This window comes from Mercenaria mercenaria, chromosome 4, assembly GCF_021730395.1.
Source record: "Mercenaria mercenaria strain notata chromosome 4, MADL_Memer_1, whole genome shotgun sequence".
Classification (NCBI taxonomy): domain Eukaryota; kingdom Metazoa; phylum Mollusca; class Bivalvia; order Venerida; family Veneridae; genus Mercenaria; species Mercenaria mercenaria.
Window position 1 is genome coordinate 4,471,857 of NC_069364.1, and position 25,048 is coordinate 4,496,904.

General features: G+C 34.3%; 1 long non-coding RNA gene across 1 annotated transcript; it reads right to left on the bottom strand.

The window, feature by feature from the left end:
* Positions 1-8,302: 8,302 nt before the first annotated feature.
* LOC123544035 (uncharacterized) lies at positions 8,303-13,356 on the bottom strand. Its single transcript, XR_008370793.1, has 4 exons — positions 13,145-13,356; positions 12,167-12,276; positions 10,613-10,708; positions 8,303-9,731 (listed from the first exon to the last, which is right to left on the bottom strand). It is a non-coding gene; the product is annotated as an uncharacterized LOC123544035 (long non-coding RNA).
* Positions 13,357-25,048: the final 11,692 nt, after the last annotated feature.

Here is a 25,048-nt window from a genome sequence, read left to right on the forward strand (position 1 = left end):
GCACACCTTAATTATAATTATGTCTGCAAACAGATCTTTTAGAAGCACATACGCGACGAAGCAACATAAAGTTAGGATGTAATTTTAGGGTACATTTGTATTAGATTTGTATCAAGAAATATGCACGCTTCTACAGCAGAAATACTGCGCGACTTTAGGAAGAATGAATGCATATTTCTCGATGCAAATCTAATAATCTTTTTATAATTACTACACGTGTATTATTCATTATATCAATGATATAGATTTTGTTCTTTAGCCCGAGTTTAACTGAAAATGTCGTGGTTAAAGAACTTAAAAACATGACGACATTCATGAATCTATGAAAGTGACGACACAATTGACGACGCGCACCCAATATGAAACTGGAACGTCAATATGGAAAAATATTTCTTGCACACCGGACTGGCGTTTCCGTTGATTTTACCCATGCCGACAAAACCCATCTGACACCCCGTGCTCTCGTTCTGTCAATGACAACTAGCGTTTTATGCATTGATTATATATGGTATTGTTTATGTGAACTACGAAATATCAGGTACCTTGAGAGATTCTCTCCGTCCCTTTTACATGAAGTATAGTTCTCGGTCCAAAAACGTTATTTTACAGAAAGAACATACCATTACGCTAGAAACGATAAAAACTAAGTGGGACTTTGTTATTGTGCTTCACTGAAACGTCATGACGTCACTTCAGCTAATGGACGAAAATTCCCCGCGCTATGCGTACATACCCTACTATAAGAAAGAGTGCTGCAAATAAAGTCTTTATATTTGCTTTTTTTTTCTTCTATAATTTGTAATATACGGTATGCAAAAAATAATCTGTCAGAATAAAACGCTTATTTGTTTATGATATGCAAAAGAAAAATTCAGTCATGTGTTTACGAATCGGATAGAAATATCCGTCCTGAGGACACCTGCGCCTTGTTTCGGGTTATGACGTCTCAGGTTCCTAATACATTCGCACGTAATAATAATTATTATGTGCGGACAAAATTAGTGACACGCTTGCACATGATGACGAAAACATTTGTTACGAAATAGCTATTTTTTGTGCAAAGCTCTGGAAGTAATGCTTCACGATCCAGATAATCTATACAGTATTGGTTAACTGCGTAGTACTACGCATGTATCAGTTATTACGTGTTCTTACGTGAACACGGACTATTTAATAAGTGTGAACGTAAAAGCTATTTTGAGCCGATTTAGTAACATTAATGAAGCGTTTACGTCCCTCTGATAAAAGATATTAAGGTTCGTGGTGATGGAAGGCCCTAGGTGCCCCACTGAACATTATTTTATATACGGACGGGCATCTTTGTAGTGCAAACGACCTACTGCGAGCGTACTGGATTGCTTTCTTACATGAAAATCCCACACTCAAAGCTGAATTTCAAGCACATAATTGAGAGGGCGAGTGATTCGAAGTCAGCGACTTTTGGCCTCGGAGGTCTTTCACATTATAACTTACTATGGGCGCACAGAATATACAATGCCAATTTTAATGATTTTTGTAAAATTCATACAAAATCCTATTATAGATCTTGCGGATCATACATTAACCTTTAAAGACTGAAAATCTTTTTTTAAAGGAATCTATTGTAACAAAACCAAATCTTTTCACAAGAAATCGGGGGAAAAATGTAAAACTATACGGGATTTCAGTAAAATAAAAATATCTCATTAAATTAATTGTGAATTTTAAAAAAGCAAAGGGATTAAACAGACCTAGTAAAATAGCGAAATGATCAGGTATAAATACTCGAGTCACTGCGAACATAGATTGGAGGGAAGAAATAAAAACTGATTCAATGAGATTGTTGAAAAGCAAGTTTATTTTGTTTTTTTGTTTTTTGAGAAAGGGACGCAGTAAAATGTAAATTTGTCTGAGACTAAAATAAATGCTTATATTTACATACCTTTCAATTCAAGGGAAGGAAAAGGGCGAACTAGTAAAACGACAATGTAAAAGAGATTCGAGTAACTGCACGACTTTTATGAATTTAGTTTGAAAAAGAAAATTAAAAAGGTAATGCAATAAACTGCATGAGTATGGCGTTCCGTAGTAAAACGCAAGTTTCGTGAATTTAATAGGGACATTGGGAGATGAAAACAATGCGAAATAATGAAATTTTAAGGAAATGCGCGTGTTTAAATAGGACGAGGAAGACAGAAATGCAATAATGTATAAAATTGTAATGTTCTTCCAAGTATTAAAACCTTACATGTTCTCGACCCACTTTTAACGTAAAATGTAAACATTGAAATGAATAACATGTATACACTTTTTTAAAACTATATGAGCAATGGTTCAGCTGAACACCACTATTGTGTAGAAGTCACCAACAATGCTTACAACATTCCATTGTATTTAAATTAAATGAAAGTATTTCTATAGCGAACACCTGAAAATTCTTGTTTCTATTTGTAGAGCATTAGCTTTACGTTTTAATTTTCATGCTGAAATTGTACATAATTGTATGCATCCATTTCAAATACTTTTACACCAGCCTGCGTAAGACTATAATGTGTAAAATGATAACGACAACTGAGCCGCACCATGAGAAAACCAACATATTTGGTTTGCGACCAGCATCCGCGCAGACTGGATCAGGATCCATGTTGTTCGCTAACGGTTTCTCTAATTGCAATAGGCTTCGACAGCGAACAGCATCGATCCTGACCAGACTGGGCTGATGCACAGGCTGGTCTGAATCCATGCTGGTCGCAAACGTACTATGTTGGTTTTCTCATGGCGCGGCTCAAATACATTTGTCGTTGTACCATGCTCAGACGTCATCCAGTCATTTATGAAAGTGTCTAAGAAATGTTCCCAACGTAAATATAAAATGTAAGTATGAATTTTCTACAAGTTCAAATGGTAATTATGATGCTGAGACTTTGCAACACTGTACGTGAGACGTTGTCACATATTGTCCGTTATCGTTGCGGCCTTGCAACATTTATGTAGCTTACATAAGTTTATTTGTAGCTAGTTCGTTTTATCTTTCATAATTCTGCAAATAGTTAAAATTGCTTCCACACATAAAACTCATCTTTTCAGTAAGGAAAACGTAGAATCAATGCTTTATTGCACATAATAATTGAATCAACAAGGTCATACGGAGCGACACCGTAACATTGTCGTTGAGATATGTCACATGATATCGATGAGACCTGACTTACGTTGGAACGCAGTTCTCCTGGAGTGAATAATGTAAGTCTAAATTTCTAATCGAAGTGGATAAAATGTAATTTGTTACCGGTATATGTGTATAATATCAGATGACAACGAGATAACGTGTACATCACAGGAATTAATGCCGTTTTGTACTTCTTTTATACGTTTGCAACTTATGACATTAATTTTAAAACCTTTGAATAGAAAATAATTTTACTAGTTGCAAAGAAGGCAGAGTATAAGGTATCCCTACCTTGATTTTTTAGAATTGAGATCCTTTTTCTACATTTACATTGACATCTTTAATAACAAACTCCAACGCAGTGATCTCCCTTGCCGCTTCGCTCATAGATCACTGCCAACACAACATTCACGTGACCATTGTTCATCACGTGACAATCTGTTTTAAAATAAACTTATATGTTGATATAATAGAAATCTACCAAATTTTTGACAATAACATAATTGTCTTGGCCAGCAGGAAAATATTTAAAAGCCTCTATCTGTTTCGGCTTGGGGTCAATGGCAGCATTATTATCGTGAACGGCGTCAAAGATTAACGTCGACATACTCGTTTGTTACTTTCAGTTTCGTTTCAGGATACTTAGTGGTCGTGTAAATAGATACCCATTTTCATTCAAAATCGTTATTTTTTTTATTATGGAACATTCGCCTGTGCTAAAAGAAGTGTAAACTTGGAAAACATTGGGGAAATATTAACTAAATAATTATAAAATTAAAAGAAGTCCACTTAGCTGAATTTTAGATAAAAACATTGTGTTGGCAGTGATCAATGAGCGAAGCGGCAAGGGAGATCACTGCGTTAGAGTTTGCTTCAATAATTGTAAAATTATCTCGCATTTCCCATCGTTTACATGTAAGGCAATAACTATGACTCTGTTGTGCATTTAAGTAAGTTCTGCGCTTTTGATAAACCGGAAGTAAGCCGTAACGTCACTTATCGTGATAATGGTCAGACACTCCTATTACTTTTCCCATAGACTCCCATTATAAGATATTACCCTGTCACATGTCCCAAAATTGAGAAATGACCATTAAAATGTGATTCTTTCAGTAAGACAGCATTTCAGACACATAAAAATAGCAATTTTATATAGGCTTATCCGATCCAATTTCTTACAATTTTTCTTCAGACAAACCTACCCCCTTTCTTGAATGGCATTTACAGGCAAAATGCCCACTGTCACCTACTTTTCTAAATACTGAGTTGTAAAGTCTACCATTCAGCCAGACACTAGTAAAATATTCCAAATTTCTCAGAAAACATTATATTGCTTGATTTTGACACAAATTTTATAATTGTAAACATAACCTTTTTATCCAATCAGCTTACGTCTCATTGAATCTTACGGGTTTCCCTACACTTTTTTCAACCAATCCAAAGCCGGCTTGCAATAACAACATCTGACCTAAAGAGAATATAAAATTTCACTGTAGTAATTACATGCCTTTCAGTTATTATTATTTTAAAGTAAACACTTACCAAAGTAACAAATGTGTTGTTTTCACTCTCATCTAAAATTCTAGCCACCAGTACCATTTTATGTATAGTATGTCACAGTGTCTTATGTCAGCTGTGCTGAAAATATGAAATAAAACTGCATTTTCTTCTTTAACTGACCACCATGAAGTCAATGTTGAGGCAACATGTCTAAAACCCCTCCTGTATTGAGTGCATGTAGTCCCCTTTAAACAAACACTACTTACATACAATATTAAACATAAATGCTGCAGCAGGGTACTGTTTTCATACCCCACCCATCACTAAAAACAGTGATTTTTTCATTGTCAGCACATTTTCTCATCCTAGGGGATTACTGAAAGTGACTTAAGCATTAAATAGACAGTAAACAAACACTAGCTGATATTTATATAGAGCTTACACACTATATACACTACCATCACAATATTTTAGGACTTACAGGTCTTTCAAATAAAGCCCCACTGCAGTTGTTTTCATCAGTTTCTGGCCATAGGGCCACAGATAAAAGCTGCTATTACTAATAAAGACACAATAACTTGCAAAATAACTGCAACATTCAATAAGGAGAAGCATAATCTTGCACAAAAAAATAAAAATTACCCTTGAAAAGTACTTTACTCTCAAATAAATAGCTGTCAAGCATCACTAGAGTGCCATTTTTAGGTTATTTTCACACAATTTTAGACCATGGACAGCCTAAATACATCTTTTAGAACACATTTTTACAATTAAGACTGTCTGTCAAACTTCCTGTAGATAAAATAACATTTCCAAGCCCAAAATACCTTACTGAAACAGTTAAAAGTTGAAATATTATATTATAAGAATTAAAGGGAGATAATTCACTTCTAATATGTACCAATATTTCAATTCTGATTACTCCTGGATTCAATTTTGGCATTTTTACTGACAAAGTCACTATTACCAGTACTGAAAATAAGTTATAAAACCTGTACATAATGCTGTAAATCTATTTAGACATGTGTAAACCTATCCAGAAGTCATTTTGGCAGAATGAGAAATAATTTTCCAGCTCTATCCAACAAAACAGCACACATAGACTATCATTTGATCCTCAGAATGCCTACATAATGTGACTGTAGCCTGAACACTTACAAGTACAAGTAAAATAGCTATATTTTGCAATATGAATTCCAATTGAAACACACAAACAACACCTTTTACAGGATTAGTGATTCTGGGGGCAGTGTCTTTTTCTCTTGAGAATATATCACAAACTTCTTGTGCTTCTTCAAGCACTTTTTTGACATATTCTTTTGAGCAGGAAGCTTAAAGATATCCTTACATTAAAATTTCAATGTAACCCCTGCTTTCAATTCAACTTTTGAGCCACTGAATCAGTGAAAAACATCTGAAATTAATTAAACATTATCACTAGTCACAAAAAAAGGACAATATAAAACAGACAAAAATACATCCCGCAGACTGTTATTGCTTCAATGAAAAGAGAAAAAGTTTCCATATATAATGCAGAAGATTGTAGGAGCAAATTTTAAGTTATGCCTGTCTGAAAGAATGTATTTCAGTGTCCTACCTTTACTATTCTTCAACAATAACCACTCTGGCACTGTCAGTAAACAGGTTTCCTGCAGTCTTGTCATAAAATTTTCATGGAATCATAACCGGTAATGTCTGTATGGAGACCTAAATGAAAGATTTATGAAAAGAAAACTATACATTCATCTTACACTCCACCCCTCCTTATGTTGTGCACACAAAGAAAATTCTCAGACATCAAATACTGCAAGTATCACCTTAGTCACATGCAATCACCTGTTTGAAATAATACCAATGCCAAAACTGAGGACCCCTGGTGCTGATAATGACTGAAAATATCTACCTAATGGACTAAATTCCTGTAATTTTATTGCTGAACAACCTAAGAGGCTTTGATTATCCTAAAACAATCCAACAGAAGAATGTACAATCACAAAATCTTCCCTCAGAATCAGTTTTTTCAGTTAATTCACTAGTGTAGAAAATTCACTTTAGGTCAGACACTCCTATTACTTTTCCCATAGACTCCCATTATAAGATATTACCCTGTCACATGTCCCAAAATTGAGAAATGACCATTAAAATGTGATTCTTTCAGTAAGACAGCATTTCAGACACATAAAAATAGCAATTTTATATAGGCTTATCCGATCCAATTTCTTACAATTTTTCTTCAGACAAACCTACCCCCTTTCTTGAATGGCATTTACAGGCAAAATGCCCACTGTCACCTACTTTTCTAAATACTGAGTTGTAAAGTCTACCATTCAGCCAGACACTAGTAAAATATTCCAAATTTCTCAGAAAACATTATATTGCTTGATTTTGACACAAATTTTATAATTGTAAACATAACCTTTTTATCCAATCAGCTTACGTGTCATTGAATCTTACGGGTTTCCCTACACTTTTTTCAACCAATCCAAAGCCGGCTTGTAATAACAATCTCTGACCTAAAGAGAATATAAAATTTCAATGTACATGCCCTTCAGTTATTATACTTTTAAAGTAAACACTTACCAAAGTAACAATGTGTGTGTTTTCACTCTCATCCAAAATTCTAGCCACCAGTACCACTTTCTGTATAGTATGTCACAGTGTCCTATGTCAGCTGTGCTGAAAATATGAAATAAAACTGCATTTTCTTCTTTAACTGACCACCATGAAGTCAATGTTGATGCAAGATGTCTAAAACCCCTCCTGTATTGAGTGCATGTAGTCCCCTTTAAACAAACACTACTTACATACAATATTAAACATAAATGCTGCAGCAGGGTACTGTTTTCATACCCCACCCATCACTAAAAACAGTGATTTTTTCATTGTCAGCACATTTTCTCATCCTAGGGGATTACTGAAAGTGACTTAAGCATTAAATAGACAGTAAACAAACACTAGCTGATATTTATATAGAGCTTACACACTATATACACTACCATCACAATATTTTAGGACTTACAGGTCTTTCAAATAAAGCCCCACTGCAGTTGTTTTCATCAGTTTCTGGCCATAGGGCCACAGATAAAAGCTGCTATTACTAATAAAGACACAATAACTTGCAAAATAACTGCAACATTCAATAAGGAGAAGCATAATCTTGCACAAAAAATAAAAATTACCCTTGAAAAGTACTTTACTCTCAAATAAATAGCTGTCAAGCATCACTAGAGTGCCATTTTTAGGTTATTTTCACACAATTTTAGACCATGGACAGCCTAAATACATCTTTTAGAACACATTTTTACAATTAAGACTGTCTGTCAAACTTCCTGTAGATAAAATAACATTTCCAAGCCCAAAATACCTTACTGAAACAGTAAAAGTTGAAATATTTAATTATAAAGAATTAAAGGGAGATAATTCACTTCTAATATGTACCAATATTTCAATTCTGATTACTCCTGGATTCAATTTTGGCATTTTTACTGACAAAGTCACTATTACCAGTACTGAAAATAAGTTATAAAACCTGTACATAATGCTGTAAATCTATTTAGACATGTGTAAACCTATCCAGAAGTCATTTTGGCAGAATGAGAAATAATTTTCCAGCTCTATCCAACAAAACAGCACACATAGACTATCATTTGATCCTCAGAATGCCTACATAATGTGACTGTAGCCTGAACACTTACAAGTACAAGTAAAATACAGTGAAACACCGCTCGCTCGAGGTCGCAAGGGGATGAGCAAAATGCTCGAGTTATCCATGGGTTCGAGCGACCCAAACATTGACCAACATACGAAGAAAATTGAAGTTTGTTTTACCAATTGTCATTGAGACCATTTGCAGAGGAAACGGTGATGCGTAATGATAACACACTCGTGACATTTTCATTAAACGTATTACAAACGTTATTTACGGCGCATGTGAAGAAACAGCTAAGAAATTTTATTTCATTTATTTATTTTTTTTTTTTTTTAAATACTATAATCGAATTCGCAATTTTCTTCTCCAAATTTAGATCTACTAATTATCGTCTCATATTTATGAAAAGGCTATCTTATTTCCTTTATTTGCAATGCAATCAACTGTTGATTAAAATATTAAGATCTCATAATTATCTTCTCGATCCCGCAGAAAAAAGTAATAATTAATAACAATTTTGATCAATAAAATTTTTCTTCCACCTTTCATCAACAATTAATCTCATTATTAGATCAAATATACCGGCAAACAAAAACTTAAGATAATCGGGGAATAGACCATGCAATTCTCACGACGTGCGAAAATTTTAGATTAACCGATACATTCTGACCGCCGAAGGTGTGAAAAATTTTGACATCTCTGCTCGAGTTTGCCATAAGCAACATAGAGTAAATTAATACAAAGGGACCAGATGTCATGCTCGAGCGATCGAGTTATCGATGCTCGACCAAGCCATGGTAATTCCACATAGAAAATAGAAGGAAATTGGCCGGGACCTCATGAATTGCTCGAGCGAGCCCGGGTGCTCGAGTTATCGATGCTCGAGCGAGCGGTGTTTCACTGTAGCTATATTTTGCAATATGAATTCCAATTGAAACACACAAACAACACCTTTTACAGGATTAGTGATTCCGGGGGCAGTGTCTTTTTCTCTTGAGAATATATCACAAACTTCTTGTGCTTCTTCAAGCACTTTTTTGACATATTCTTTTGAGCAGGAAGCTTAAAGATATCCTTACATTAAAATTTCAATGTAACCCCTGCTTTCAATTCAACTTTTGAGCCACTGAATCAGTGAAAAACATCTGAAATTAATTAAACATTATCACTAGTCACAAAAAAAGGACAAATAAAACAGACAAAAATACATCCCGCAGACTGTTATTGCTTCAATGAAAAGAGAAAAAGTTTCCATATATAATGCAGAAGATTGTAGGAGCAAATTTTAAGTTATGCCTGTCTGAAAGAATGTATTTCAGTGTCCTACCTTTACTATTCTTCAACAATAACCACTCTGGCACTGTCAGTAAACAGGTTTCCTGCAGTCTTGTCATAAAATTTTCATGGAATCATAACCGGTAATGTCTGTATGGAGACCTAAATGAAAGATTTATGAAAAGAAAACTATACATTCATCTTACACTCCACCCCTCCTTATGTTGTGCACACAAAGAAAATTCTCAGACATCAAATACTGCAAGTATCACCTTAGTCACATGCAATCACCTGTTTGAAATAATACCAATGCCAAAACTGAGGACCCCTGGTGCTGATAATGACTGAAAATATCTACCTAATGGACTAAATTCCTGTAATTTTATTGCTGAACAACCTAAGAGGCTTTGATTATCCTAAAACAATCCAACAGAAGAATGTACAATCACAAAATCTTCCCTCAGAATCAGTTTTTTTCAGTTAATTCACTAGTGTAGAAAATTCACTTTAGGTCAGACACTCCTATTACTTTTCCCATAGACTCCCATTATAAGATATTACCCTGTCACATGTCCCAAAATTGAGAAATGACCATTAAAATGTGATTCTTTCAGTAAGACAGCATTTCAGACACATAAAAATAGCAATTTTATATAGGCTTATCCGATCCAATTTCTTACAATTTTTCTTCAGACAAACCTACCCCCTTTCTTGAATGGCATTTACAGGCAAAATGCCCACTGTCACCTACTTTTCTAAATACTGAGTTGTAAAGTCTACCATTCAGCCAGACACTAGTAAAATATTCCAAATTTCTCAGAAAACATTATATTGCTTGATTTTGACACAAATTTTATAATTGTAAACATAACCTTTTTATCCAATCAGCTTACGTCTCATTGAATCTTACGGGTTTCCCTACACTTTTTTCAACCAATCCAAAGCCGGCTTGTAATAACAATCTCTGACCTAAAGAGAATATAATATTTCACTGTAGTAATTACATGCCTTTCAGATGTTATTATTTTAAAGTAAACACTTACCAAAGTAACAAATGTGTTGTTTTCACTCTCATCCAAAATTCTAGCCACCAGTACCACTTTCTGTATAGTATGTCACAGTGTCTTATGTCATCTGTACTGAAAATATGAAATAAAACTGCATTTTCTTATTCAATGACCACCAGGAAGTCAGTGTTGATGCAAGATGTCTAAAACCCCTCCTGTATTGAGTGCATGTAGTCCCCTTTAAACAAACACTACTTACATACAATATTAAACATAAATGCTGCAGCAGGGTACTGTTTTCATACCCCACCCATCACTAAAAACAGTGATTTTTTCATTGTCAGCACATTTTCTCATCCTAGGGGATTACTGAAAGTGACTTAAGCATTAAATAGACAGTAAACAAACACTAGCTGATATTTATATAGAGCTTACACACTATATACACTACCATCACAATATTTTAGGACTTACAGGTCTTTCAAATAAAGCCCCACTGCAGTTGTTTTCATCAGTTTCTGGCCATAGGGCCACAGATAAAAGCTGCTATTACTAATAAAGACACAATAACTTGCAAAATAACTGCAACATTCAATAAGGAGAAGCATAATCTTGCACAAAAAATAAAAATTACCCTTGAAAAGTACTTTACTCTCAAATAAATAGCTGTCAAGCATCACTAGAGTGCCATTTTTAGGTTATTTTCACACAATTTTAGACCATGGACAGCCTAAATACATCTTTTAGAACACATTTTTACAATTAAGACTGTCTGTCAAACTTCCTGTAGATAAAATAACATTTCCAAGCCCAAAATACCTTACTGAAACAGTTAAAAGTTGAAATATTATAATTATAAAGAATTAAAGGGAGATAATTCACTTCTAATATGTACCAATATTTCAATTCTGATTACTCCTGGATTCAATTTTGGCATTTTTACTGACAAAGTCACTATTACCAGTACTGAAAATAAGTTATAAAACCTGTACATAATGCTGTAAATCTATTTAGACATGTGTAAACCTATCCAGAAGTCATTTTGGCAGAATGAGAAATAATTTTCCAGCTCTATCCAACAAAACAGCACACATAGACTATCATTTGATCCTCAGAATGCCTACATAATGTGACTGTAGCCTGAACACTTACAAGTACAAGTAAAATAGCTATATTTTGCAATATGAATTCCAATTGAAACACACAAACAACACCTTTTACAGGATTAGTGATTCTGGGGGCAGTGTCTTTTTCTCTTGAGAATATATCACAAACTTCTTGTGCTTCTTCAAGCACTTTTTTGACATATTCTTTTGAGCAGGAAGCTTAAAGATATCCTTACATTAAAATTTCAATGTAACCCCTGCTTTCAATTCAACTTTTGAGCCACTGAATCAGTGAAAAACATCTGAAATTAATTAAACATTATCACTAGTCACAAAAAAAGGACAAATAAAACAGACAAAAATACATCCCGCAGACTGTTATTGCTTCAATGAAAAGAGAAAAAGTTTCCATATATAATGCAGAAGATTGTAGGAGCAAATTTTAAGTTATGCCTGTCTGAAAGAATGTATTTCAGTGTCCTACCTTTACTATTCTTCAACAATAACCACTCTGGCACTGTCAGTAAACAGGTTTCCTGCAGTCTTGTCATAAAATTTTCATGGAATCATAACCGGTAATGTCTGTATGGAGACCTAAATGAAGATTTATGAAAAGAAAACTATACATTCATCTTACACTCCACCCCTCCTTATGTTGTGCACACAAAGAAAATTCTCAGACATCAATACTGCAAGTATCACCTTAGTCACATGCAATCACCTGTTTGAAATAATACCAATGCCAAAACTGAGGACCCCTGGTGCTGATAATGACTGAAAATATCTACCTAATGGACTAAATTCCTGTAATTTTATTGCTGAACAACCTAAGAGGCTTTGATTATCCTAAAACAATCCAACAGAAGAATGTACAATCACAAAATCTTCCCTCAGAATCAGTTTTTTTCAGTTAATTCACTAGTGTAGAAAATTCACTTTAGGTCAGACACTCCTATACTTTTCCCATAGACTCCCATTATAAGATATTACCCTGTCACATGTCCAAAATTGAGAAATGACCATTAAAATGTGATTCTTTCAGTAAGACAGCATTTCAGACACATAAAAATAGCAATTTTATATAGGCTTATCCGATCCAATTTCTTACAATTTTTCTTCAGACAAACCTACCCCCTTTCTTGAATGGCATTTACAGGCAAAATGCCCACTGTCACCTACTTTTCTAAATACTGAGTTGTAAAGTCTACCATTCAGCCAGACACTAGTAAAATATTCCAAATTTCTCAGAAAACATTATATTGCTTGATTTTGACACAAATTTTATAATTGTAAACATAACCTTTTTATCCAATCAGCTTACGTCTCATTGAATCTTACGGGTTTCCCTACACTTTTTTCAACCAATCCAAAGCCGGCTTGTAATAACAATCTCTGACCTAAAGAGAATATAAAATTTCAATTACATGCCCTTCAGTTATTATACTTTTAAGTAAACACTTACCAAAGTAACAAATGTGTTGTTTTCACTCTCATCCAAAATTCTAGCCACCAGTACCACTTTCTGTATAGTATGTCACAGTGTCTTATGTCATCTGTACTGAAAATATGAAATAAAACTGCATTTTCTTATTCAAATGACCACCATGAAGTCAATGTTGAGGCAACATGTATGATCCCCCCTCTGTATTGAGTGCATGTAGTCTCCTTTAACCAAACACTCCTTACATACAATATTAAACATAAATGCTGCAGCAGGGTACTGTTTTCATACCCCACCCATCACTAAAAACAGTGATTTTTTCATTGTCAGCACATTTTCTCATCCTAGGGGATTACTGAAAGTGACTTAAGCATTAAATAGACAGTAAACAAACACTAGCTGATATTTATATAGGCTTACACACTATATACACTACCATCACAATTTTTTAGGACTTACAGGTCTTTCAAATAAAGCCCCACTGCAGTTGTTTTCATCAGTTTCTGGCCATAGGGCCACAGATAAAAGCTGCTATTACTAATAAAGACACAATAACTTGCAAAATAACTGCAACATTCAATAAGGAGAAGCATAATCTTGCACAAAAAAAAAAATTACCCTTGAAAAGTACTTTACTCTCAAATAAATAGCTGTCAAGCATCACTAGAGTGCCATTTTTAGGTTATTTTCACACAATTTTAGACCATGGACAGCCTAAATACATCTTTTAGAACACATTTTTACAATTAAGACTGTCTGTCAAACTTCCTGTAGATAAAATAACATTTCCAAGCCCAAAATACCTTACTGAAACAGTTAAAAAGTTGAAATATTATAATTATAAAGAATTAAAGGGAGATAATTCACTTCTAATATGTACCATATTTCAATTCTGATTACTCCTGGATTCAATTTTGGCATTTTTACTGACAAAGTCACATTACCAGTACTGAAATAAGTTATAAAACCTGTACATAATGCTGTAAATCTATTTAGACATGTGTAAACCTATCCAGAAGTCATTTTGGCAGAATGAGAAATAATTTTCCAGCTCTATCCAACAAAACAGCACACATAGACTATCATTTGATCCTCAGAATGCTACATAATGTGACTGTAGCCTGAACACTTACAAGTACAAGTAAAATAGCTATATTTTGCAATATGAATTCCAATTGAAACACACAAACAACACCTTTTACAGGATTAGTGATTCTGGGGGCAGTGTCTTTTTCTCTTGAGAATATATCACAAACTTTTGTGCTTCTTCAAGCACTTTTTGACATATTCTTTTGAGCAGGAAGCTTTAAGATATCCTTACATTAAAATTTCAATGTAACCCCTGCTTTCAATTCAACTTTTGAGCCACTGAATCAGTGAAAAAACATCTGAAATTAATTAAACATTATCACTAGTCCACAAAAAAAGGACAAATAAAACAGACAAAAATACATCCCGCAGACTGTTATTGCTTCAATGAAAAGAGAAAAAGTTTCCATATATAATGCAGAAGATTGTAGGAGCAAATTTTAAGTTATGCCTGTCTGAAAGAATGTATTTCAGTGTCCTACCTTTTACTATTCTTCAACAATAACCACTCTGGGACTGTCAGTAAACAGGTTTCCTGCAGTCTTGTCATAAAATTTTCATGGAATCATAACCCGGGAATGTCTGTATGGGACCTAAATGAAAGATTTATGAAAAGAAAACTATACATTCATCTTACACTCCACCCCTCCTTATGTTGTGCACACAAAGAAAATTCTCAGACATCAAATACTGCAAGTATCACCTTAGTCACATGCAATCACCTGTTTGAAATAATACCAATGCCAAAACTGAGGACCCCTGGTGCTGATAATGACTGAAAATATCTACCTAATGGACTAAATTCCTGTAATTTTATTGCTGAACAACCTAAGAGGCTTGATTATCCTAAAACAATCCAACAGAAGAATGTACAATCACAAAATCTTCCCTCAGAATCAGTTTTTTCAGTTAATTCACTAGTGTAGAAAATTCACTTTAGGTCAGACACTCCTATTACTTTTCCCATAGACTCCCATTATAAGATATTACCCTGTCACATGTCCCAAAATTGAGAAATGACCATTAAAATGTGATTCTTTCAGTAAGACAGCATTTCAGACACATAAAAATAGCAATTTTATATAGGCTTATCCGATCCAATTTCTTACAATTTTTCTTCAGACAAACCTACCCCCTTTCTTGAATGGCATTTACAGGCAAAATGCCCACTGTCACCTACTTTTCTAAATACTGAGTTGTAAAGTCTACCATTCAGCCAGACACTAGTAAAATATTCCAAATTTCTCAGAAAACATTATATTGCTTGATTTTGACACAAATTTTATAATTGTAAACATAACCTTTTTATCCAATCAGCTTACGTCTCATTGAATCTTACGGGTTTCCCTACACTTTTTTCAACCAATCCAAAGCCGGCTTGTAATAACAATCTCTGACCTAATGTAGAATAAAGCCTGGCCTCGTTATATGGAAATGTTAGCTATTTTATGAATTAATGTCAACCCCGTGAGTAAATTAATTAAAACGGCAACATTACTATCTTTCTAATGATATAGTGTGAAATTTAGACGTTTGAAACGTAATAGTCCAAACTATGTTTTAAAATCAGCGTGTAATTTGCGGATCTCTTTAATCACAAGCAAATATCTAAAAAAAAACACGTTTTATTTCATCATATTATAGCCAAGATGTCAATTTACAGTTGTGAGAAGTTTCATTAAAATCTACTTTGTAGGGAAAATTTATTCACGAAAATCTTATCACAATTATGATATTCTCATAGACGCATATATTAAAACCAAAAGCTTGTGAGAGATCCACATTTTTCAAATCAGTGTAGCAAAAAATCAAGCGCACGACCCTACCTTTTTTATCTGCTAAAGTGTCTAAGTATATTCTAAAGTTTTCAAGAGTCTGGGTTTAATGAAATTCTACAATGTAGAAAAAGGTTTTATACGAACGTGTATAACTACCTAATACAAAAGCAGTTCGTTTTAGGCAAGTTTTGTTGTTGTTTTGTAAGGGATATGAAACGCCATTATTGTTTTTAGTTAATGTGATGTATGTCATTTTACTACATTACCATTCAATTAAATATTACTATATACGTTTATTGTCTTAAGACTTTTGTCTTATTTTTAATAGTTCGGTAATATATAATGCACATAAAAAAGATGTGTACAACAGTATTTGTATGAAATGGATGTTATGTAACATTCGGATGATATTTTTTGTAAGATTCATATTTACATCTTTGCCTTAATAACAGTAAATATGAATAAGACGCATAACATACAGTTTTGAGTTTATTCACAGAGAGAAGTTTTTGTATGATAAGACGATCTTTATGGCCGGTTCTCAAAATTGTTGGCGACTTGGAGAGGTTATTAACCAGAACGATTAAATTGGTCCAAAAAATTCGTCTTATAAATTTTGGGAACCGAACCATGAGTTTAATATGACTCTGTTAACAATGAATGTCAGTTTATATTTTCAATTGTCATTTAGATAATATGAATAAAAGGGATGTATGAATTCTATATTTGTTAAGTTTTATGTCTGCATCACATTTTTGTGCCAATCAAAATTGTTTTTTGGGCACTTAGTGTTGCTCTTGACCGTCCGTCCGTCCGAATTCGTGTCGTGCATATCTCAATAGGGAGTCGTCGAACCTAATATGAATCTCATTCAGCATATAGAGTTGTGTACCTGGTACTTTAATTTTTGGATTTAACACAATCAGACCAGAGTTATGGCCCTCGATTTAGTCAAAAAATGTGAATAAAGAAGGCCTTTGAGTTTGTGTCGCACGTATGTCAAAAGGTATTTGACCAAGGCTTATTAAGCGTTATAGTACATTTGTAATATTACTAGGCATGTGAAATGGTACGTCTGGGCTTTTCTTTGAGATGTCACTAAGCCAGACTAGAGTTCCGGCTCTTAACTTTGTCAAAATATGCATAACAGGGCTTAAAATTTGTGTCGCACGTGTTGACCTAATTGCGCTATACATAACAGGAATATTATTCAGCATGTTAAGATGTGCACCTGGAAGTATGTTTGAAATTTTCGTCCGTCAGAAAAGAGCTTTTCATTAAGGGCATACGAGTTTTTATCGCATGTATTTCAGAAAGTATCTGTCATAAGGTCAAAAACACGGAATATTATATAGCATATGATGTTGTGGACTTAGTCTAGTGTTCTGTTTGGGATTTCACTCAGCCAGAAAAGAGTTATGGTCCTTGACTTGATGAACATACACATGAATAGCCTAAAGTTTGTGTTGCATTTATATTAAAATATATTTGATCTAGAGACATGAATCTTCTTCTTCTTCTTTTACGATAATGGCCTCGTTCAATTACTGATACATTTTGACCATGCTGGGCGGGAGTGGGGTGGGGCGGTGGTTGAAAAAATGAAAGACTGTCAGGTTTCCCGAGCTACTCAGTCCACTTAGTACTTCCTGGCAGTTTGTGATAAAAACGGTGCAAAAACCTAACACCATATAGCCTTAAGTGTAAAACATGTACATACATAAGCTGTCGTGCAGGAAAAGAGAAATATTAGTGCGGTTAAAAACAGGATAAAAACAAGTATATATAGTAATCATGGTTGGAACATCGATGCAGCTAGTGATGATTTGAATCCGAAGATTGTTTCAGCACTGATTACATGAGATGGTAAAACGTTCCACCCTACCACAGTTCTGGGGAAGAATGAGTACTTGTAGTAGTCAACTGTGGTAGAAGGTATTTACAGAGGTAAGTGATGGTAATGTCTAGATTATCTAGTAACTGAAGCGAGATATTGTTTAGGATCGACATCAACATAATAATGAACTATTTAACAAAAAAAAAACTACCAACTTCCTTCTGGATTGGAGGGAATTCCAACTTAAACTGGTTAGGACATTTGACTGTGCCCGGGGTATACTTGCTATAATTATTTACTACAAATCTCGCAGCTTGCCTCTGAATATTTTCTAATTTGTCTGTATCCTTCTGATGGTAAGGATCCCAAACACTGGAACTATACTCTAAAGTTGGTCTATGGTGTTATAGGCAGCTGTTCTGGTACTACTTTTAGCAGAATGTATATTACGTTTTAAGAAACCAAGACTTTGACATGCTTTACTGGATATTTTGTTTATATGAGGGGACCAAGAAAAGTTAGATGTTACTTCTACATCTAGGTAAGTATCTTGACTGACAACAGACAGAGGCTGATCATGTAAGGCATAGACAGTATTTACTGGTTTTCTGGATCTAGAAACATGCATGATATGACATTTGCTCACGTTAAAAGGCATCTTCCATTTTTGCTCCCATAATGACAGACTGTTAAGGTCCTGTTGCAGCTGACCTGAGTCTGCCTTTGACTTAATTGTTCTGTAGATAACACAGTCTTCTGCAAAAAAGAAGATACAGAACCCGGTAGGTCATTTATGTAGAGCAGGAATAGTGGAGGTCCCAGGACGGACGACTGGGGGACGCCTGATATAGCGGGAGCCAAGCCAGATGTTGCCCCATCTACCACCACCCTTTGTGTTATACGTCCTAGGAAAGCTTTGATACAGGAATGTGCAGAGCCCCTGATGCCATAATGATCCAATTTTAATACGAGCCGGCCATGGTGAACTACATCAAATGCTTTACTAATGTCCATGATGGAAACATCAACTTGGCTTCGCTGTACTGATTAAGCTAAGTCATGAATAAAACCAACAAGTTGGGTCTCGAAAGACCGCCGGGCACGAAAACCACGCTGGTTGTCCACCAGGATGTTAAATTTGTCTAAGTGATCCGTGACATTTCTGACTACAATGTGTTCTAATAGTATGCAAGTTATACATGTCAATGAGACTGGCACCCGCCCGCTTAGCTCAGTAGGTAAGAGCGTTGGTCTACGGATCGCAGGGTCGTGAGTTCGATCCTCGGGCGGGGGTATGTTCTCCGTGACTATTTGATAAACGACATTGTGTCTGAAATCATTAGTCCTCCACCTCTGATTCATGTGGGGAACAGGTTTGTACTGGTACAGAATCCAGGAACACTGGTTAGGTTAACTGACCGCCGTTACATGACTGAAATACTGTTGAAAAACGGCGTTAAACCCAAAATAAACAAACAAACAATGAGACTGGTCTATAATTTAAGCTTGAAACGTTTCACCTTTCTTTAAAGATTGGTGTTACGTAAGCCTCAGACCAATCTGAGGAAACAATTCCACTATCAAGAGATATTGTAAAGATTGGAGTTATTTCAGTTGCACATTCTTTTAAAATTCTAGGTTTGATTTGGTCTGGACCTGCTGCTTTGTACGGGTTTAAATTTTCAAGCAATTTCTTAACACCATTTTCAGTTACTTTTATTTTGGACATGCTAGCAAATGGGCTAGGACAAAGATTTGGGACTGGCTGATTTCTAATGTTTGCAAGTCTTGTGGTCCAACCCTTTTGTATTATCGCACATTTGCAAAGTTACCGAATATTTCTTAATGTACAGTAGTATTATATATGTTTTGATGTAATGATAGTTTGCTGTTGTATATATATTTACATATGTATCTGTATATTATTGTCTTGATGTACATTTACCATAATGTCTTGTGTAAAAATTACAACAAAATATTATTAAACTGTAATTTGGTAAGCTTGGACTGGGGTCATTTGTAAATACTGAAGAAAAATGTTTATTTTAATTTCTGACTTATCCTTGGCACTAGATTTCAAGACACCATTTTCTCTCAGAAGAGCAACACCACAACAGTCATTTTTCAAACTTTTAATCACACCCAAGAAACGTTCAGTTGTGCAATCTATAAAGGAATATTATTGTGCACCCGATTTTTTTTATTTCAGTTTGCAAGACCAGAGTTATGGCCCTTGACATAATCAAAGTATGCTTTTAGGGTAAAAACGTTTATGTCCCGTGTGTCTCAAAAATGATTTGACCTAGAAGCTTAAAACATGTCAGGATTGTTATATAGCGAGGGAAGTTGTGCATCTGTTTGAAATTTCTGTCAGGTACACTAGAGCATATTCCTTCACTTAGTGAAAATCACACATAAAATGCTTAGAGCAATAACAAAGACAAAATGTAAACGACAGAAACCCTACATATTACTCTTCACAAAGCGTACGCAAATTGGAAATGTTCAATGTACATAATGTTATAAAGACAGAAAAGAATTGAAACATTCAATCAATCAACACGTATACACTGCACACAATAAAGTACGGCGGATTGAGGCACCCTCGCTCACTGCTTTTAAAACGGCATGTCCCCAGATCGTTCGACAACAACAAAAAAAATATTTTTAAAATATCTTGAAATAAATGCTATATTTCTTAAGAAGGCTTTAAAAATTAATTACTGACAAATTTTATGTTATGGAAACACATGATAATTTGCTGTTTTTACTACTTTTTATGATGAAAGTCACTCTTTTACTCCAGGTAAACTGTCTCGATTATAAATACAACACACATGTATCTTTATTTTGGAGCCATTTTTCACTACTTCAGCTATAGCGCTATTGGTTATGACGACGGGAAAATGTCTATATTGCCGCGGCAGTCCGGGGTTCGATTCCCGACTCGGTCATCTTTTTTTTCTTGATTTGAACTTTTAAAAAATTTTAGAAACAAAAAATCATATTCTAATGTTCATAATATGACCAAAACTTCAATTTGAAAGAAAGATTATTTTTTAGCCAAATCTGGAGGCATGCTGCTTTAACGATCAGTTTACGACATGCTAATAACGAGAAATATATTTATCTTCTAAGAACGCAGAATCACTGAAACTGTTTGTTTAGATGTGTAAATGATTGACAAAATACGTAGACTATAAGGACACAACAAACAAAGAACACATTTGGACACAGCATTGGAATGGTCAGTGGCAAAAGCACCACTGGAGAATTTGAATAGGTTTATGATACATATCAAGCTTAATGTTTAACCCCATCACAGATCAATTAACTGAAAGTTATTCTCGCCGGATGATTCTGTGAAAAACGAAATGATAACAAAACGCAGACAATAGAAAATATGAAAGATGCTCGTGTAAAAATGTTTATAAAACAAACCTAAAAAAAAACAAGTATGCAGAGAGGAAGATTTTGAAGAGTCCGATGATACAGGCCAGAACAAAGTTACAGTATCAGAACAGATCTGTCCCAGTAGGCGTTATGAACTATTAGTCGGAAGTACTCCTCCTGTTCCGTCAGTCACATGGCCTAAGACCAGAGTTATTCTTACTGTATCTTCTATATGGACAAAATACACCATTGCAATTCTGCCTGCATTCCAAACGCCCTATAAATATCTGCACTCAACAGAAGTATTCAAGAGAAAACTTCCAGCCAAAATAAACATGGAATTAACATGCTCTTTTTCCGCCACCATCAACCAAATCACGTATGAAGAATACTCTCTAAATTCTGTCAAATTGTACATGTACCTAGTATTTCATATTTCCTCTATTGAATTATGCAATTTATCGCAGGCTTTTCCATAAAAAATTCATCAATATTCGCAATCAAACGTTGGACTATTTTCCGCGTAACCACTTCCTTATTAGGGTCAACCAATGGCAAATAAATGTGCTCTGGTGCCAAATGCAGCATTCAAATGTAAATTCGGTTAACACTATACATGTGGTGTGTCTCAAAATATTTGGTTTAGAACCTCTTAACAAAACGTTTTTATAACATACAATCGAAAATTGCCATGATCAAAAATCTTACGTAAGCCTGTAAACGACATCTTTATAGATATTAAATTTTGATATGCTTTGTCGCAGAATGTTCTTAAAAATTAAAAAAAGATCAGAATAATGATGACAAAATATAGTATTTTCGCAGTTATGATATCCAAGGTTATTATTTTCTCGAACAGATCCACGTCGGATACTGTTTTAGCCTCAGGCAGATATCATTACGATAATTTTATTACCCCTGTGTAAATTTTAAAAAGTTATGATACAAATTAATTTAATTAAAGCGCTTTTTGGACATTGATGTTTCCAAGAAAAGAAAATTACTTTAAGCACTATAATGCAAAAATACAGGTTTTTCCCCCAGATGTTAGCTTTTACCTAAAATTTCCTTTCTTATTAACCTTATTCGCCTTAGCAACTGATTTAAATATCACATTAGTATAAAAAAGAAATGAATCAAAGGTCGGTGACAAAACCAAAAACTGGCATCTGTTTTAGCTTTAGCTTACGTTTTTGTTAAGTGGCAGGGGCCAGTTTTGCATTTGGCCCGGTTACGTTTTTTAAATGAAATAGACAGATGCACTTTAAAGGCATTTATATTCAACTGGTTATTTATGATGTTTATAGAACTGAGTACTCCTGCGTACCAGTAGTTATTGTGTAAAGTAAATATGTGCTTGAATCGATTTTCCTAGCTCCGTGTAGACGGCCGGGTCTAAAGTCTTACCTGATGTAACGGAATTCAGACGAAAGGGAAACAGTCATCCATCCGTCCAGATTCAGCTCAAAATTGCAGAATAAGTAAACTGTTATGAGACACTTTTCTTCCCACCATTATTTTCGTCTGGCCACATGCTTTGAAAATATACATGTGTTTTAGGTCAGTCATTTGCAGATGATACGGTACAGGTCGCGCAAGGTGTGAGTTTTGGGCCATTTTTGCCTCAAGATTTAGTGTCCTGAAACCTGCGTTTTACTCGTTTTTATCACAGAAGCAACAGAATCGGCAGTCTGAAAATGTCACATAATGAAGTGCTAAGTCAATTCGCTCAACACTTGCCTTGAATTTATCAAAATTGGATTTTGCATGCTTTTTATCGCACTGGTATCAGCGCAGATTTGTGGAATTTTCAAATCTCCATAATACTAGAAACATCAAATTATGGAAGCCGGAGTTAATGATACAAAACGTAATCTTTAATGTTTACAAACATGATGTTTACAAAAACGAACTGTATATTTATAGTGGACGCAACTTGATCCCGATGGTTGACCTTTGTATTATAATACATAATGAGGCACAAACTATTATTGAAAAGGAGTGTAGATAGACAGACAGACAGACAGATATGTTATTAACGTCTCACTTTCATACATAATAATATAATATACAACAATATGAAGTATACGATATAAAATGCATAAAACCACTCAGCATTGAGTTATGAGAGACAAGTATAAAACTTGTGAGTGTAAGAAACATAAATGTGTGTGAATATAAATAAGTGTATCGGAAAGTTTTAACTGATCAAATGTAAGTACTACTCAAGCACGGTATTTGCAACTATAACATGTTTATGTTATTATTTAGAAAAGGGGCATCGGATAGTGAAACCATTATCAATGACAAAATAGTTGTACTACTTTTGAATCGTATTGACTATAAAGAAAAGCCTGAATTACAAATAAAGAATTAATCGACTTTTCCGATAATGTTTTCGTAATCGTTTTTTATTTATATACATACTTTGATACTGAACTGTGTACTAACTAATTCCATATAAATGTACACGGTTACCCTAAGCACCCCTTATTTTTACAATGAAATAATCAAAATGAATAATTAGCATAAGGTCAACCATCGCGGTCAAGTTGCGACTACATGTACTGATGTATCTGATCATTGTTTGATTGCTTTATTATGTATTATAATGCAAAGGTCAACCATCGGGGTAAAGTTGCGTCCACTATAATCGAACAGTACCATAACAATGTTTACAAAATAAAGTGATGTAACGGTAAATGCGTGAGAAATACTGCAAATATATACCCGTAAAACTGGAAACTAGAAACTTATTAACCATTTAGTTTCATGTAAATATATGAAACAGTGGTGTCATTTTGACTTTCGGTGATATTTTTTTTTTTTTTTTAAATACAGTTCACAATGTGTGGGTTAGTCGCTATAAGGTCTTAACAGTTGACTTTGAATTATGTAGTTTGTTTTGATTAACATCGGAATGATATATCCATGAAGTCAGCAAATCTCCCGAACGTCACGAATAAGAAAACTATAGTGGACGCAACTTGACCCCGATGGTTGACCTTTGCATTATAATACATAATAAAGCACAACCTATTATTGAAAAGGAGTGTACGTAAAACAAGAGTTGCACGAGAAAAAGGAAATATAATTTTTTGTAAATATAAATTAGGTTATTGGAAAGTTTTAACTGATCAAATGTAATTATATATACTTTGATACTGCACTGTATACAAACTCATTCCATATAAATATGTACATGGCTACCCTAAGCACCCTTGATTTCCACAATGAAATAATCGATATGAATAATCAGTATAAGGTCAACCATCGCGGTCAAGTTGCAACTATTATACAACTATTTGTATCACCTGTGTACACAAAGAAACAAAGAAACCTATTGTCCGTTAAGTTTTGACCTGGCACTCATTAATCTTCGCCAATATTTTCGGGCGTTTTCGTTATTTTACGCGACATTTGTGTCCTTGAAATATCTAGATTTATCAAAATAATCAATTCAGGTAACCAAACGGCACAGTGGTCTAGTGGTAAGCTCTCCGACTTGGGAACACGTAACCATGGGTTCGAATTTATTTTAACAATTTTTTTAAAATATAATTCCGTGTGCTTTTATTTGTATTTATATTGCATTATATTACGAAATATTTCATTTTGTGTTGTTAACAACAGTACTTAGGGAGAGGACAACCTTAAGCTTATAAAGCTTCCTGTCCAATCCTTTATTGTATATTTGTAATCATGTTGTAAAAATATTGCAAAATAAAATATGTTTAAACCAACAACAGTACTTCGAATTGTCCGTTGAATGATCGAATACATGTCCGGTCCTGAAGATTTGAACAACATTTTGTAGGACGGTTTTAT